Raw genomic sequence first — 17278 nt, 5'->3', positions numbered from 1 at the left:
TTAATAATATTTATATACCGCCCTTCTCCCGAAGGACTCAGGGCGGTGAACAGGGCAAGAATAAAAATATACATTTTATTTTATTTTATTTTATTTTATAGCTATTTTTTGAAATCACAATTAGAAATCAGTATAGCAAACTTAGTAGTTAGAGGCTTTTTTGATTTTAAATTTACTGAGTAAACTTGGATCCTCTTTCTGTCCCTTGCTTGTATCAGGGCCCCCCAGCCCCTGGTCCATGGACCAGTATGGTTCCGCAGCATGCCAGCAACCAGGCCACAGAAACAAGCAAAGCCCTATCCACAGGATGGAGGCAGCACATAAAAACATGTCCCCTCCAGTCCATGGAAAAACGTCTCTCCACGGAACTGGTCCCTGGTGCCCAAAGATTGGGGACCTCTGGCTTATATATTTCATGGGTTTGTTGTGAGGATAAAGAGAAGAATTATGTAGAATTGTGCTGAATTAATGAAATATTTGAATCACTAGCCTTCTCTAGCTGACCTACTCTGTCAAATCCTTTGTCCTAATCATATAAGAAAGTTTATATTTGAACAGAACAATTGCAACTGATTTCAGAAAGTGCAGTTATGTTTGCACTAACTGTAAAGAAAAAGTAAACCATGTCAGGCTAGGTGTTCCCTTAGAAAACAATCTGAGTGTCTGAGAAAAAAATCTCCTTCTGACAGTATGTAATCACAATTGGGAGCTGCCTACCCACAATACCCAAGTTATCAATAAAGCTTTAATTCTTAGCAGGTTTAATTTCTGATAAGCCATTTCCTAAATTTAGCAATGTGGCAAAAGACATTTTTCTGCTGGAATAATCTTTATATGTTTTTGTTTTAAATAACTCTTCAGAAAACTAAACCTCAGCTTTTTCTGTGTTTTAGTTTGCTTAAACCACTATTAAGGCATATTTTATTATTGGGCTCAATGTTTTGAGAATATTTTATGCTTATATTAAGAGCTTGAAGAGCTTAAATGTTTTATGAAGTAAATAGTTTTATGGATGTCTGTGAAACAGCACAGATGGATTTGGCACACACAGTAGTAAGCATATATTACATCACCTTGGGTGCTTTATTTAACTTCTGTTTTGTTCCATTAAAAAGTTGTGAAAAAGTCATGATGGAGCTTTTAGCTGTAAAACACTTTGTGGCATAATATGTGGTTAGACAATTAATTCTATCCAAAATACCATGGCTATGATGAAGAACTTTAAAAGAGTCACAGAGAATATATTGCCTTTTCATAAACAGAAAATAAAAACAAATCTATTTTGCTTCTGACTATTCTCAAGGTTCTGATAAAAAGGACAATAGCTCCTGCCAGTTGAAACTAGTCCATTATTTTTTAATGTTGCAGTAAGAACAGAAAGTAATTATTAACCTTGGATGCTCCAAAAAAGCTTTAGAATAGCATAGCAGCATGGCTGGTTCTAGCAGTGAAGAGAATAACAAGTTGACCAAACTCTGAAATGGTCTTGGAGTGATCTTGGAAGATAGGAGGGGGAAGAGTTGGCAGTCTAGAAAACCTTCCTGCAAAAGGTATCTCAACGCACAGAAGGAAAAGGGACATGGGAGACCTCTCAGAAGAGATCTCCTTGGTTTTGGCATAAAAATGAAGTGAAAATAGAGGGGTAAAATATTTTTAGACTTTCAAGATTCTGGTACTATAATCTTAAAATAAAGGTAGCACTGGTACTCATAATTTATGCTTTTTGAAGACTGACAAACTCTAAATATCAAAGGCTTTTTTTTAAAAAAACAAGGCTGGGGAAATTCCAGCTTAGGAGCCAAAGTTAGCCATATAAAGTTCTATGTCTGGTTTACTCCCCATCTCTTCAGGTGGAACTGACTTGAAGGCCCTTGCAAATATCTTGAGGTGGCCCTTTAAAATTACTCTTGTGTAGGAGAGAATGAATTTGTGAATGTGTATAAGGTTCTAAATGGACTGTTTATGAATTTGTGAGTTAGGTCATATATCATATGAAACCCAGCTCACTTTTGTTTCTTCAACATGAGTAAACAATCAAAGTGGGTTTAAAGAGATCTTTGAGTCAAGACATTTATAAGTTTGATTCATACTTCCTGCTTTCCTCATGAGGATGGGCTCTTACTATATTAGGAGGAAAATAACAGATGAAACTCAGGCTGCTAGGAAGGTCCACTACCAATTTGCTTCATGAAGTGTCTATAAAAATAGTCAGTGCTTTTTTGTAACAAAAAAAGGTGCCAGAACTCACGCACAGCTCGGGCTCCAGTCAAAAGCCCTTTACAGAGCGGGGGGGGGGAAGGGGGGAAAGAACTGCTTTAGGAAGCTTCCAAGGTGCAGATCATGTGAGCAGCATCAGCTGATGGACGCCATTGCTGCGGCTTTTGAGAGGGCTCTTGTTCGCAGCTGGCATGTCTTCTGCCACCTCATCGTCCTCCGCCTCTAATGACACAGAGGCTTCCTCTGGAGCCAGAGTGACCAAGGCGGTAGTGGCACTGCTGCTTTGGGAGCGCACCTGGTCTCTTAAAGAGATTCATTCCAGGAGTCAATTCTGGTCTCTGGTGCCCAACACGGGTGTGAGGACAGATGGCGGTGGTGAGGGGAGCCCCATGAACCTAGGCAGAGAAGAGGGTCTGCTTTCAGGGCTGTGGAAGTGTTTCCAGGTCGACTTTCAATGCCCCTGATTTCTCCTGGCAGCTTCCTTTCACCAAGCCAGAGCTTTACATATAGTGCTTGAGTTACGAGTGTAATGGAGCCTGCCCATTCCACTTGTAACTGAAAAACTTGTAGAGTGAATCTTGTTCCTTTAGTGAGATCACTCTCTTGCTCGTTAAAATGCATGCAGCTCATTAAGTAAACATGAAGTATTTCAGGGTGGAGAAGGCCATGGAGGGCCTATCGATGGAACAGGCCCCCAAGCCCTCCCCGACCCACTAAGATACCTTATGCTTCCCCTCACTTCCTGCCACGTGGGAATCACCTGGAAAAGGTCTGTCTCCTCTTTGCCATGTTTCCTGCTGCCGCTCCAATCTGAGGCCAGGGGATATGTCCACAACCCCTTGCAGCCTGATCCAGGTTCCGGAGGCCTGGAAAAGACCTCTGCCATCCCAATCTATGGCAATGGAGCGATTTTGCACCCCCCCACAGGCCATATGGGCCCGGAGGCCTTGCCTCCGGACCAGTGGTGTAGCGTGGGTTGTCAGCACCCGGGGCAAGGCAAGTCATTTGTGCCCCCTAACCTTCTTTCCACTGTCCCTCCCCCAGATAGTCCCTCGCTCTCTCTCCGCACCGCATGCCTGGCACCCCCCCCTCCACAGTGGGTGGCGACCCGGCAGCTCGGATTGGATTCGCACAGCCAGCACTGCAGTGAGAGAGAGTGAGTGAACCAGGCAGGGGCAGAGAGCTGTGAGTGTGAGCGCGCCCCCCCAGATGTTGCGCCCGGTGCAGCCGGCCCCCCCTGCACCCCCCATGCTATGCCACTGCTCCGGACCCCAGATCCATGGCTGTGGAGCAATTTTGCGGGCCCCCCAGTGGTCCAATCTGGGCTCCAGAGGCCTGGAAAAGACCTTTGGAGCCTGGATCAGGCCACAGAGGGATGCAAAATTGCTCCATCGCCATGGATCCGGGCTTCAAAGGTTTTTTCCAGGCCTCCGGAGCCCAGATTGGGCCACTGGGTGGGGCCGCAAAATTGTTCCACGGCCAAAGATCTTGGCTCCGGAGGTCTTTTCCAGGCCTCCAGAGCCCAGATCTGGCCACTGGGGGGGCTGCAAAATCATTCCACGGCCATAGATCTTGGCTCTGGAGGTCTTTTCCAGGCCTCCAGAACCCAGATCTGGCCACTGGGGGGCTGCAAAATTGCTCTGTGGCCATAGATCTGGGCGACAGCAGGGACCAAGGCAGAGAGGAGGCAGATCTTTTCCAGGTGAGTCCTGCATGGTAGGAAGGGAGGGGGAAGCATGAGAGCATTAAGTGAATGCTCGGGGATTACATGTACTCATGCTGGCAGCTTAGAAGAAACCAGTTCTTCTGTTCAAAAAAAGGTGCGGTACGCCGTTCCATGCGTTCTATGACAAAAAAGCACTGACAATAGTATTATTGATTTCTGTTATAAACATTCTCAGACCTGTTGATTTCCGCCTCTTTTCCCTTCTTGAATTAGAAGATCAGATTGGAGTGTGGGTTATACAATTTATGAGAGAGCCAAGGGTCTTAGTAATGAGATAAAAAAGTATGCATTCAACTAATTTCTCTAACGCTGTTAGATGCAAGAGAGCAGGCCCTGGTTTGGCGAGATCATTTCTAAAATTGAAGAGTGACAATTCTGATAAAAAACTATCACTTTTAAAAAGCTAGCTTCTGATTTTAATCTCTATGAAAATTCAAGAATGCTCCTGAATACTGATGATTTTACTAAGTTTTCATATTCAAGTTGATAGCTAAATAGTTTAAACAAAGAATAAATAAAGCTTGGTTTTCTGTTTAAGTATTAATAGGTACAGGTCTTATCATAATAACGACTATCTTAATTTATCCTAAAACTCACTTTTCCCTTATTTTCTGAGTTAAATGACACAAAGCATAAGAGAATAGGGTAGAGGAAAGAAAACAATAGAGGCCATACATTTTTTTAAAAAATTGCATAAGAAGATAAAATGACAACAAAGATTGAACATCTTTAGTTTCAGTGATCTATGCAGGACTTAATACCTTTCATGTATATTTAATATTCCAGCATGATGCTCAGTACTTTATGGATCTAGATGCTTACATGATTTCAAATTAGAGTATTCAAAAGCATCCTTGAATTTTCATAGAGATTAAAATCACTATATGAAACATTTTTTCCCCAAAAGGTACCTTGCCATAAATCTCACAGTTGTGATTTTTCTTCCTTTGATGCATCAGTAATGGAAGGCTTGCACTTGATATGGATAAACATATTTATTTGAAATCTAATGAAAACAATAATATAAATGAATAGCCATTTCATGAAATATATTTATCTATGAAAGTACTTGCTTTCTTTTAGAAATAAGAAAGAATAAGTGCTATCATTTGTGGCTCCTTATGTGCACTAGATGATCCAGCTCATAGTTATCCCAAAGATACTTTTTAGAAAATGTAACTGGACTTTTTTTTTCTTTGAAGACATTTCATTTCTCATCCAAGAAGCTTCTTCAGTTCACTTATGTTCAGAATGTACGTTTGAAATTTTGAGTGAACACGTTTGGCTCGTTGTATGATATTATTATGGTTGGTTGCACAGTCAGCCAGACATTTAGATTGGATTTGGCATTTTTATTTACCTACTGTGTCGTTCCCCAGGATCTGGGATAAGCAGATATTGTTTTTTTTTCATGGTGTTAAAGGTATCGTAGCTGCCCTTTACAATTGACCAAAGGTGATTTTTTTTCAATGTTAGTGATGATCAAATGGTGTTCCAGTTGTTTTGGGATTGCACCTGAGGGGCCTATTGTTATTGGTACTATCTTTCCTTTTTTTTGCCACAGTTGTTCTATTTCTATTTGCAGGTCTTCATATGTTGTGATTTTTCTCTTTTATTTTGCTGCTTCCAGAAACTGCCATGTCCAGTGTATCACATATTACCATGTTCAGTAAACAGACATTTCTGTCTTTTTTGTCAACATTATTATATTTCAAAATAAAGTAAAAAAGAATGAGAGGGGTAGTACAGAACATACGATGTTACTAAGTAAAGAATTATGGGTATCAGGTTGCATCTGATATCTTAAATGGTAATTCCATTTTCCTTTTACCTATTCATTTTGCTTAGTTAATTTATTCATTATTCAGATATAAGGGGTTTCAATAGCCTCTTTAATACCTCCTTTGTTTTCTTTCCTGAAGCATATCCACGCACACAGGGGTAAAAAGAACAATACAAAGTCAACACTATACATTATCTTCTCCCAAATTACAGTTTTTAATTTTTGTTTTTTGTTTTTTACCTTTTTGAACTAATGGCTTAGAACTAATGCTTTTTGGAAAATTACAGGGAGATTTGCAAAATGAGACTTACTCAAAACACAGTGTTATGCTCCAAATGAGCTATACATCACAAAAGAAAGTAACAATTTTAGAAAAATAAGTATCAGATAGACGCATTTTGAGTTCATTTTCCTAAAAGGTAGACTCCCCTCCCCTCTAAAATTAGCTTCTATTTTACATGCCAGTAAATGATTAATGCCTCCCTTGGCGAGGGAAGGACATTAAATCAAGGCCTAAAAGCATGTGATTTACAGTTTTCTGGCTCTATGTGCAAATCACAAAATTTCAAAAAATATAGACCTAAATAGTCTTGATAGAAAAAGATTGCAAACCTTTCATCTAACTGGCATTTTCATTTCCACCTTTTTCTGATACGGAAATCTAGTCAGGCTGTTCTGTGACTGAATTCATTTAATGTATTAAAAAGTGAGTTTTAAACAAGGCCGATTCTAATTGTTTTAGCCACCTGTATGCCTTGGTTCATATTATGCTAAAGGTAATCATCAGACAAAAAGGGGGCAAATTTAAGTTTAGCCAAGTAGCATCTAGATCTTTCTTACTTAAAAAATGGTAGAACTTTCTTCAGCTATTTGTAACATCATGGATGTGTTCATGTGTCAGTGGGGAAGTCAGGTTCGCTTAACAATTATGCTACTAACTTAACTGCAGTGATTCACTTAACAACTGTGGTGAGAAAGGTTGTAAATTGGAGCAAAACTCACTTAACAAATGTCTCACTTAGCAACAGAAATTATGGGTCAATTGTGGTCATAAGTCAAGCACTCTGTATGCTAGAAAGAAGATAAAATAATAGAAAAAGTGAGATACTTTTCCCAACTGCAGAACCAGATCCACAAAATAGTTATAGCTTTATTCTAAGGTTTTTTGGTTCTCTAGTTATCAGTTCTGATACAGCAAAGAAGGGAAGACCATTTGGTATAAGGAAAACCAAATGGTGTTCTTTATATGTTAAATTTTTCCAAGAACAATGAAACACAAAGTAAGACATAAGCTTGATTGTATCTTATTTGCATTTCATTTAATGCATCTTAGCTGGATCATCCATTTTGAAGGGCTCAGTTTCTCCGAAAATTTTGTAATGTCATCAAAATATGATATTTGACCATCTCACAGTCTTTGCATAATAAAAAAGTAGATGTTGATTATAAAACATATCAAAACTTTCTGACAGCTTATGACTAATAACTGTGACCTTTTCAACTGTATTTACTATTCACCAACAATTATATTGTTAAGATGAATTAGTCAATGAGAGGAATATCCAAATATTGTCCACTGCCTGAAAAACTAAGTTATCTGATGTGTAGGAACTAACTTAGAACAAAGGAGAAATTTCCTAACAGTTTAGAACAATTAATCAATGGAAAGACTTGTTGTGGGTACTCAAACACTGGAGGTTTTTAAAAAGAAATGGGACAACCATTTGTCTGAAATGGTATAGGGTTTTCTCCTTCAACACGGGGTGGACTAGAAGACTACCAAGGTGCCTTCCAACACTGTTATTTTGTTATTATTTAAAAGAAAGAGAAAGAGAGGTTACTTGTAGCTTAAATTTAAATTTTACTGTCTGGGAATATTTGGGGTAAATGTGTTTCATTCAAACAACGCTGTACATTCTGATCTTTAGGTAAAATAAATTCAGATCCCATATTTATTTAGCTGTTTAAATCTTCCTAGCCTCCTTATCAACCCTTCTCCCCAATTTACTTCTTGTAATTGAAACAAGACAGATCCAACCTTACAATCTGTATGACAGGACACAAAATGAAAGAGTAATTGGAGGACAGAAGGAACGAAAACAATTAAAAAATTAGATACAATTAAAAAAATTAGACACAAAGAAAGTCCCCCCACCATGCCACCACTCTGCTAAACAACTAATTCCCACAATACTGTCTTATGCCCTGGGATGTCAAACCTATACTATTCTTCATTTTCCAGTATCAATACTCCTCCTTGCCTGCTACTTTAAAATCCAACTTTCACTTCATAGTGTTACAGGAATACCATGGCTTACATGATTTTAATCTTGGTAGGTTCTTTGTACACATCATCATATTTGAATATCTTTCCAAGACCATGGCTTTTCTATCAAGTGCTAGTTTGCAGAATATTTCTTGACTGTTTGTTCCTTTAATGTTTATGGTGTTTCTAACATTTTAATTTTGTTATTTATATTTCATTCTTTATATTTAATTTTAGTCCCTTTTTCACTCTGTTCCTTGACTTTTATTATGAGAACCTTCAGATCTTTTGCATTTTCAGTTATCAGGGTAGTATCATCAGCATAATGCAGTCTGTTATCTTCCTCTAATTTTAAAACCACGCTCATCTTCATTTAAGTTAAATAAATAAGGGAAAGTATATAGCCTTTTCATTTTCCCTTGCCAACCAGAAGTCTGTTTTACCATTCATACAATGGCTTCCTAACTTCTAGATATAGCTAGAGTTAAACTTATTTTCTTTTTCTCAGAATTATTAAACAAAGATGGCCACAGCATATATGTAGACTTGCCATCACTTCTTGCATATTGAAACCTTCTGTATAACAGAAGGTAGTTCTCAGGAGAATGAAATTTCAGTTTTTGCACATGAAGTAAGTAAATATAGATAGATGCATATGAAAGTAACTGAAAAAAAATCAGAAATACTTAAGGTAGTTTGTTACCTAAAGTAGATAAGCAAAACAACATTTCAATTGTCTACTTAAGTCAATAACACTCAAGTAGAATTAATCCAAACTTATAATTAAAAAACTAGGTTGTTTTCTTATCATGGATACATAATCCCTCAAGCACCTTCTCCTTTGTTGTTGTTGTTAGCTGCAAAGTCATGTCTGACCCATCGCAACCCCATGGACAATGTTCTTCCAGGCCTTTCTGTCCTCTACCATCTTCTGGAGTCCATTTAAGGTCACAGCTACTGCTTCAGTGACTCCATCCAGCCACCTCATTCTCTGTCGTCCCCTTCTTCTATTGCCCTCAATCTTTCCCAGCATTAGGCTCTTCTCCAGTGAGTCCTTCCTTCTCATTAGGTGGCCAAAGTATTTCAGTTTCAACTTCAGGATCTGGCCTTTTAAAGAGCAGTCAGGGTTGATTTCCTCTAGGACTGATCAGTTTGATCGCCTTGCAGTCCAAGGGACTCGCAGGAGTCTTTTCCAGCACCATAGTTCAAAGGCCTCAATTCTTTGGCACTCAGCCTTTCTTATGGTCCAACTTTCACTGCCATACATTGCAACTGGGAAGACCATAGCCTTGACTATACGCACTTTTGTTGACAGGGTGATGTCTCTGCTTTTTAGTGTGCTGTCTAGATTTGCCATGGTTTTCTTCCCGAGGAGCAAGCGTCTTTTAATTTCTTGGCTACAGTCCCCATTTGCAGTCATCTTGGAGCCCAGGAAAATAAAATCTGTCACTACTTCCATTTCTTCCCCATCTATTTGCCAGGAATTGAGAGGGCCAGATGCCATGATCTTGGTTTTCTTAATGTTAAGCTTCAACCCAAGTTTTGCACTCTCCTTCTTCACTTGCAACAAGAGGCTCTTTAGTACTTCTTCACTTTCTGCCATTAGAGTGGTATCATCTGCATATCTTAGGTTGTTGATATTTCTTCCGTTAATCTTAATTCCAACTTTTGATTCATCTAGCCCTGCCTTTCTCACGATGTGCTCTGCATATAAGTTAAATACTGTAGGCAGAGTGACAGTACACAGCCTTGCCAGACTCCTTTCCAAATTTTGAACCAATCAGTGGTTCCGTGTCCAGTTCTCACTGTTGCTTTTTGACCCGCATATAGGTTTCTCAAGAGAGAAATAAGATGGTCTGGTACTCCCATCTCTTTAAGAACTTGCCACAGTTAGTTGTGATCCACACAATCAAAGGTTTAGCATAGTCAATGAAGCAGAAGTAGATGTTTTTCTGGAACTCTCTAGCTTTCTCCATGATTCAGCGTATGTTGGCAATCTGATCTCTAGTTCCTCTGCCTTTTTGAAATCCTGCCTGTACTTCTGGTAGTTCTCGATACACATAGTGCTGGAGTCTAGCTTGTAGGATTTTAAGCATAACTTTACTAGCATGTGAAATGAGTGCAATGGTGCGATAGTTTGAACATTCTTTGGAACTGCCTTTCTTTGGAATTGGAATGTAAACTGATCTTTTCCAATCCTGTGGCCACTGTTGAGTTTTCCAAATTTGCTGGCAAATTGAGTGTAGCACTTTTACTGCATCGTCTTTTAAGATTGTGAATAGCTCAGCTGGAATACTGTCATCTCCACTAGCTTTGTTGTTGCTCAGTTTTTCTAAGGCCCACTTCACTTCACATTCTAGGATGTCTGGCTCGAGATCAGTGACCACCTCATCGTGGTTATCAGGGACATTAAGCTCATTCTTGTATAGTTCTTCTGTGTAATCTTGCCACCTCTTCTTAATCTCTTCTGCCTCTGTTAGGTCCCTGCCATTTTGGTCCTTTATCATGCCCATTTTTGCATTAAACGTTCCCTTCATCTCTCCAATTTTCTTGAAGAGATTGCTGGTCCTCCCTGTTCTATTGTTTTCTTCTATTTCTTTGCACTGTTCATTTAAGAAGGCATTCTTATCTCTTCTAGCTATTCTCTGGAATTCTGCATTCAATTGGGCGTATCTTTCTTTTTCTCCCTTACCTTTCATTTCCCTCCTTTCCTCAGCTATTTGCAAAGCTTCCTCAGTCAGCCATTTTGCTTTCCTGCATTTCTTTTTCTTTGGGATGATTTTAGTTGCTATTTCTTGTACAATGTTGTGAACCTCTGTCCATAGTTCTTCAGGCACTCTGTCTATCAGATCTAATTCCTTAAATCTATTTGTCACCTCTACTGTATATTCAACAGGGATATGATTTAATTCATACCTGAGTGGCCTAGTGCTTTTCCCTACTTTCTTCAGTTTAAGCCTAAACTTTGCAACGAGAAGCTCATGGTCTGAGCCACAGTCAGCTCCTGGTCTTGTTTTTACTGACTGTATAGAGCTTCTCCATCTTGGCTGCAGAGCACATAGTCAATCTGATTTCTGTGTTGACCGTCTGGTGATGTCCATGTGTAGAGCCGTCTCTTGGGTTGTTGGAAAAGAGTGTTTGCTATGACCATAGTATTCTCTTGACAAAATTCTATCAACCTGTGCCCTGCTTCATTTTGTTGGAATAATTGTATAACTTTATCCTTCATAGGATTAGGTTACATTTATTGTTGTTTGGGTTACTTATTCTTTTCTTTTATAATTAATGTAGATCATTGATCATTATATATGAAATAAAGAACCCAAAGTTTCTAAAATAAATAAGTCCTGCACTTTGACCCACTATTTTTATGGAGTTGATGTCTGTCTGTCATCTATCTATCTATCTATCTATCTATCTATCTATCTATCTATCTATCTATCTATCTATCTATCATCTATCCATCCATCCATCCATCCATTCATCCTTCATCTTTAGTACATCTGCTTATTGCTTTTCTGTCAAGAATATTTATCATTAATAATAGATTGTTCAGTAGTTGAAATACCTTAAATTTAAATCTCTTTCTTGAGATCTTAAACAGCCATAGAGAAGGTAGTGGGAATTCAACTCTTCATTGCTATTCTATGTATTTGTTCATTTATTTGATATATTGACACTGCAGTTTATTAAAAAGCAAATAAATAAGAAAAACATATGAAAATCTAGACAATAATGTAACTGGAAAAATATTAAAAGCCATTAACAAAAGTAATACAAACAACATGTAGAAGATTCAGTGCTATATCATTTAATACAAGGACATATTTCTCCATAATGGCCTCATCTGGTTTGCTTGTGGTATTTATGTCACTGTTCAATTTAGAAAAAGCTTCCATGCAGCTAAAAAAATGGCTAATAAGAACAGTAGTAGTAATATGCTGCAGCTGATTCTGAGACAACAGATTAATACTTAATAAATGATAGGTTAAATCATATTATGAAGTCTGCATATTTGTGAAAAGCCAGAGTTAGAATATTATGTTAGCTGAAAAGTAAAAGCTGATCATACAATTGTAGTGTACAGAAATGGCTTTCAGCAATTGGCAAAGTCCTTGTGGGGAATTTTACTGAAAATTTGGCTTAATGGAAAAAGCTTTGTCAGGCCAGTATTAGACAAGAAGGAAAATCAAAACCATTTCAGTTCACCATTGGGCATCCACAAACAAGAGTTTCAAAAAGTTCAAGATGGCAGACATAATGTCATTGAAATTAAGTTCCCTTTGTTAGGTACATTGCACGTGCAACATACTCAAAATGGACAAGGCTTCAGTCAAAAAGTTCTGACTTACTTAATAACTTTAAAAAAAATCCTGCCCCAAAAACAACTTGAGGACTGGTATCTGCAGGACTTGAGATACAAGTGGTTAGCTCTTTCCAAAATATAGAAAACTAAATCCCTTGTTAAATAGGAATATATTGCAAGTTTGGGAGTGAAAAACACCATATACTATGCAAATTATTTTGTGAATTGAAGTTCCTTAACATTTCATAAAATATATAGGATATAAGTATATGACCATCATTTGATTTGAACCTGCCAGATAATTGATGCATTATAATCTAATCATGTGATTCATATAAGTCAGTACACTACTTTCAGTTTGCTTTCTAGGTATTCTGCAGTGAGAAAATTATTTTGATTTACATCCAATAAATTTATACTTCAAAATCCTAAAGTGATACAATATTGTGTAGACCAAGCTGTGTGAATATTCAAATATCTAAATCTTCTTTTCTATGTGTTTAATCTGAAGTGATTAGAATAGATTAATGCAAAGAATTCCCGTTCTATTTGCATCTGTGTCTATTTTTTCAGTCCTTCATAGAAATGCTAATATAATAATACTTTGTTCATGAGCTAGTTATTAGGTTCATTATTACTATAATGCTGTCTTTGTAATATCTGCTGATACAGTAGAAAAATACGATATGTTAACTGAGTGTTCTTTGAAGATTAGCAAATGCAAGTGAAAGTATGATCTGGTGCTAATATGGTTTAAATCTATTAAATCCACAACCTCTTCTGCAAGAATAGGAATTATTTTACGTCATTAATAGCAATTTATTTGAAAGTATTCCTTAAAATTCTTATGTAACCAAGCAGAATGAGAATGATGGGAAAAAATGAAGTCTGTACAATAACGCTCGTATGGTTTTTAAAGATTTTTTGTGAAAAGTCCCTGTAGTCTTTACAGAAATTTTTTATTACACAGCTTTTACTAAAAATAATAATAATATCCATGCATATATCTTTTGCACTGAAACTACTGTATTTCCCTAAACAGACAGAAAGTAACTGATAATAAAAATCAAGGAGCAATAATATGGGGAGAGAAAAGAGGAATAAGAGCAATCAAATTTATACATGAGATCTCAGTTTTAGAAATAATAAAATTATGGGTTCTGTCTTAAAAGAAATCTTATAAAGAAATCTAAAATTGAGCACTTATTATTCCTGTAGAGTTGGCAATAACATATGAACATTTTGTTCTGTTTTATGAAAATCTAAAGAAATTATTACAACCATTTTTGAGAGTTTTCATGCCAGCCCATACAAAACATGAATCATATTTCAGGCTCCAGATAATAACAATTAAACATTTAATTTAAACAATTAAATTATTATCCAGATAATAATCCAAAGAAAGAATGAACTAAATATGTGTTATGTATTGGGGTTTGGAGAAACACCTGCATACTGGGAACTAACAGTTCTCCATCACCTGTACTGAGCTCTAACAGTTCAGGTGGGAACCAAAATAGCGGGAATAATGGGTTCAATCTGATTGGTTGTATGAAGGTATATAAAGAGTGCATGTACACCCTAACCCCTCAGTACAGTTATGGTTATCAATAAAGTTGCTGTTCCTCTGTACTCACATGCCTGGCATCTTTCCTGCTCATTCGAACCCGAAATACAGCAGTGGCGATGAAGGTGGGATCCTGCTTCGCCATAGAGCTGAAGTCACGAGGGGACGGCTTACGTGCTGGAGGAAAGAGGCATCTTTCCCCCCTCTCTATCGGCCGGCTAGATCAGCACGCTAGCGGCCACGTGCTCAGAATCACCGGTCTGAGCCTGCGGAGCAGGATCCAAGCGCAAGAGAAAGATGCCAAAAGTCGGCCAGCTCTGTGAATTCGACATCCGCCATCCTGAGCAGTGGCTGTTGCACCTCGGGCAAGTAGAAAACTACTTATGGGCGAACCAAATCGCAGAAGATGGCCTAAAAGCAGCAACTCTACTCTGCATCAGTGGGCCTGCGACGTTCTACTTGGCTGAAAGTCTATTCACCCCAACACCGATTGAATCCGTCTTGTTTGCCAATCTCAAACAGAAGCTGAATGGACACTTCAAACCCAGAATGTCGGAGATGGCCTGGTGATTCAGATTTGACCAGAGAGTGCAATGCCTCGGGGAAACTGCATCAGAGTTCATTGCGGCCTTACGCCAGACCGCATGCCTCTGCAGGTTTTCCAACCTGGACGAACGCCTACGAGACTGGCTAGTATGCAGCCTTCGAGACAAGGCACTGCAGCAGAGACTTTTTGCAAGACCTAACTTAACACTACTTGACACGCAAAACGAAATAATGGCTGATGAAGCAGCCGGAGGCATGGTCCAAGTAGTACAGACATCCTAAACCCTCAAACCTGAAGAAACAATTCACCACGAAGCAGCTAAGTATGATGAAACCACAGTCGATGAAAAAGCAGAAGTAGACAAGCTTCAGAAGCTAGCTGGGACACAAGAGCGAGGACTGGATCACAGAGAGAACAACCATAAGGCAGCTCTCTTCCCTCGATGCATGGGTTGTGGCAGCAACCATGCACGTGTGAATTGCAGGTTCTGGAGGGCCACGTGTCGGGCCTGCGGACGAACGGGACAAATTGCCGTAGTGTGCCGAGCCTGCTCCAGAGAAGGTCAGCTCAAGCAACAATCAGAGAACTCGACAAGGAGAGGTATCGGGGGCCAGAGTCCAACCAGTGTGGATTTTTTTGAGAGCCGGAGAACTATTTGCCGAACCGGGGCCCGCCGCCCCCTAAAGCCTAAACTAAAACTTGAGATTAATTTACAAGGCATTCCATGCAAGATGGAACTAGACTGTGGCTCAGCGGTCTCAATTATCTCGTACGAGACCTTTAAAGTTGTTTGCAGCCGCAGTAAGCAGTGGGTTAAATTGAGGCCCTCTAGTATCATACTGACCAATTTTCAGAACAACAAGGTTAGAATTAAGGGGGAAGCCACCCTGTCTGTTAAGTTTAAAAAGTTTCATGGGCACCTGGATGTCGTTGTGGTAGAGGGCCAACAAACCAGTTTAATAGGGTTAGATTGGTTTGAGGCATTAGGAATCTTAATTACCGGCATTAATCGAATGCATGGGGGTAACATTGAATCTATCTGCGAAGAATTTGCAGACGTGTTTGATTCAAAGCTAGGAATGTACACAGGGCCCCCAATTTCATTTAAATTAGACCCCAACGTTATGCCCATCAGGATTAAACCCAGAAGAGTCCCATTCGCGTTGAAACATAAAATTGAAGCGGAATTGGACAAATTAGTTGAACAAGGAGTGTTGCAGCCTGTAGATGGGGGGGAATGGGAAACCCCTATAGTTACCCCACTTAAACCTAATGGGGAAATCCGTATCTGCGCAGATTATAAGTGCACCCTAAATAAGGCTTTAAATAAGCATGCTTACCCGGTCCCAATGGTCGGCCATGTTCTCGCTTCCCTTCAGGGTGGCGCCATTTTCACAAAGCTAGACTTGGTGCAGGCATACCAGCAGCTGCCTGTTAGCGTGGCTACAGCAGCAGCTCAAACTATCATTACACACAAGGGAGCATTCAGAGTGAATCGTTTGCAATTTGGCATTAGTGTGGCATCAGGGATATTTCAGGAAATCATGGAACGAACATTAAAGGGCATCCAGGGTGTGTGCCCATACTTTGATGATGTTCTCATCACAGGTGAAACAAAAGAAGTTTTAGCTAATAGACTCAGGGCTGTACTGAGTAGGCTTCGTTCCGTTCTTGTTGATTATTAGGTGATCGTAATGTCTGTAGCTCCTTAGGAATTGGTTCATCGAACATCTCTGGAGCTGGTTGCTCATTGTTGGCTTCCTTATCCAAATCTGGATTCACCATGACACCAACTACCATTTTCCTCCCCGCTTTGCTGCCATAATAATGTGGGAAGGACTAAGAAGAAATTTCTTAACAAAGTTTTGCTTCTTGTCTAATAAGTTCTTAGATGAGAAGTGAGACATCTTCAAAAAAACCCAGTCCAGTTAAATTTTGAAAAAGCACCTTTGGGACGTCTTGAGAAAGAAGGAGGAAAGATGCTGCCTAGGAAGTAGTCAAATAAGAGGGGCAGCTCACAGCTGCATAATGGGCAGGGAAGGAGACTGAGAAGGAATGTTCCCAAACTTCCCAGGCTATAACTGAGACATTGGGTAATTTGTACTTTACAACTTGCTAGATTTTGTTAATGTAGCCTTACAATAAAGTAGAATTAGCTCATCTGCTTGTGTTTTTGCTCTAGTCTATGGGAAGATTAACAGAATTGTAGCTCAGTACTTCTGGAGGGCTGTAGTAAATCATCATTTGTTTCCATGCTCAGTAATCAATAATATACCTATGTAATGATATAGGAACATGTTTTTTTGTTCTATGTGTAAGCAAAGTGTAGTTGGAGTCAAATGACTGCTGTTAAACCCCTTGCAATTTGCCTACCAAATAAATAGATCAGATTATGCTGTTAATATGGCTCTGCACTACATCGTACAACATCTTGAATCTCCAAGGCCCCCGAGTTGTGTGTTCCTTATGTCTCTGTACCAATGATTGTGTCTCAAAGGATCCCTTTATTAAAGTACAGAAGTTGGCAGATGATACAACCATGATTGGTTTCATTCAAGACAACAATGAATCTGCATACAGACAGGAAGTTGAACAACCAGCCTTGGGCTGTGGCCAGAACAATCTTGAATTGAACACACTCAATTCATGAATGTTCAATTCATGATAGTAGATGTTAGGGGAAGCCCTCCTATTCTACCACCCCTTACAATACTAGACAACATAGTATAAACAGTTTCTAGTTTCTAGGTTCTATAATATCTCAAGACTTAAAATGGACACCTAACATAAAAAATGTCATCAAAAAAGCACAACGAAAAATGTTCTTTTTGCGCCAACTCAGAAAGCTCAGATTGCCTAAGGAGTT

The sequence above is a fragment of the Vipera berus genome, assembly GCF_964194415.1.
Source record: "Vipera berus genome assembly, chromosome: Z".
Taxonomy (NCBI): Eukaryota; Metazoa; Chordata; class Lepidosauria; order Squamata; family Viperidae; genus Vipera; species Vipera berus.
This window is presented reverse-complemented; position numbering follows the sequence as displayed.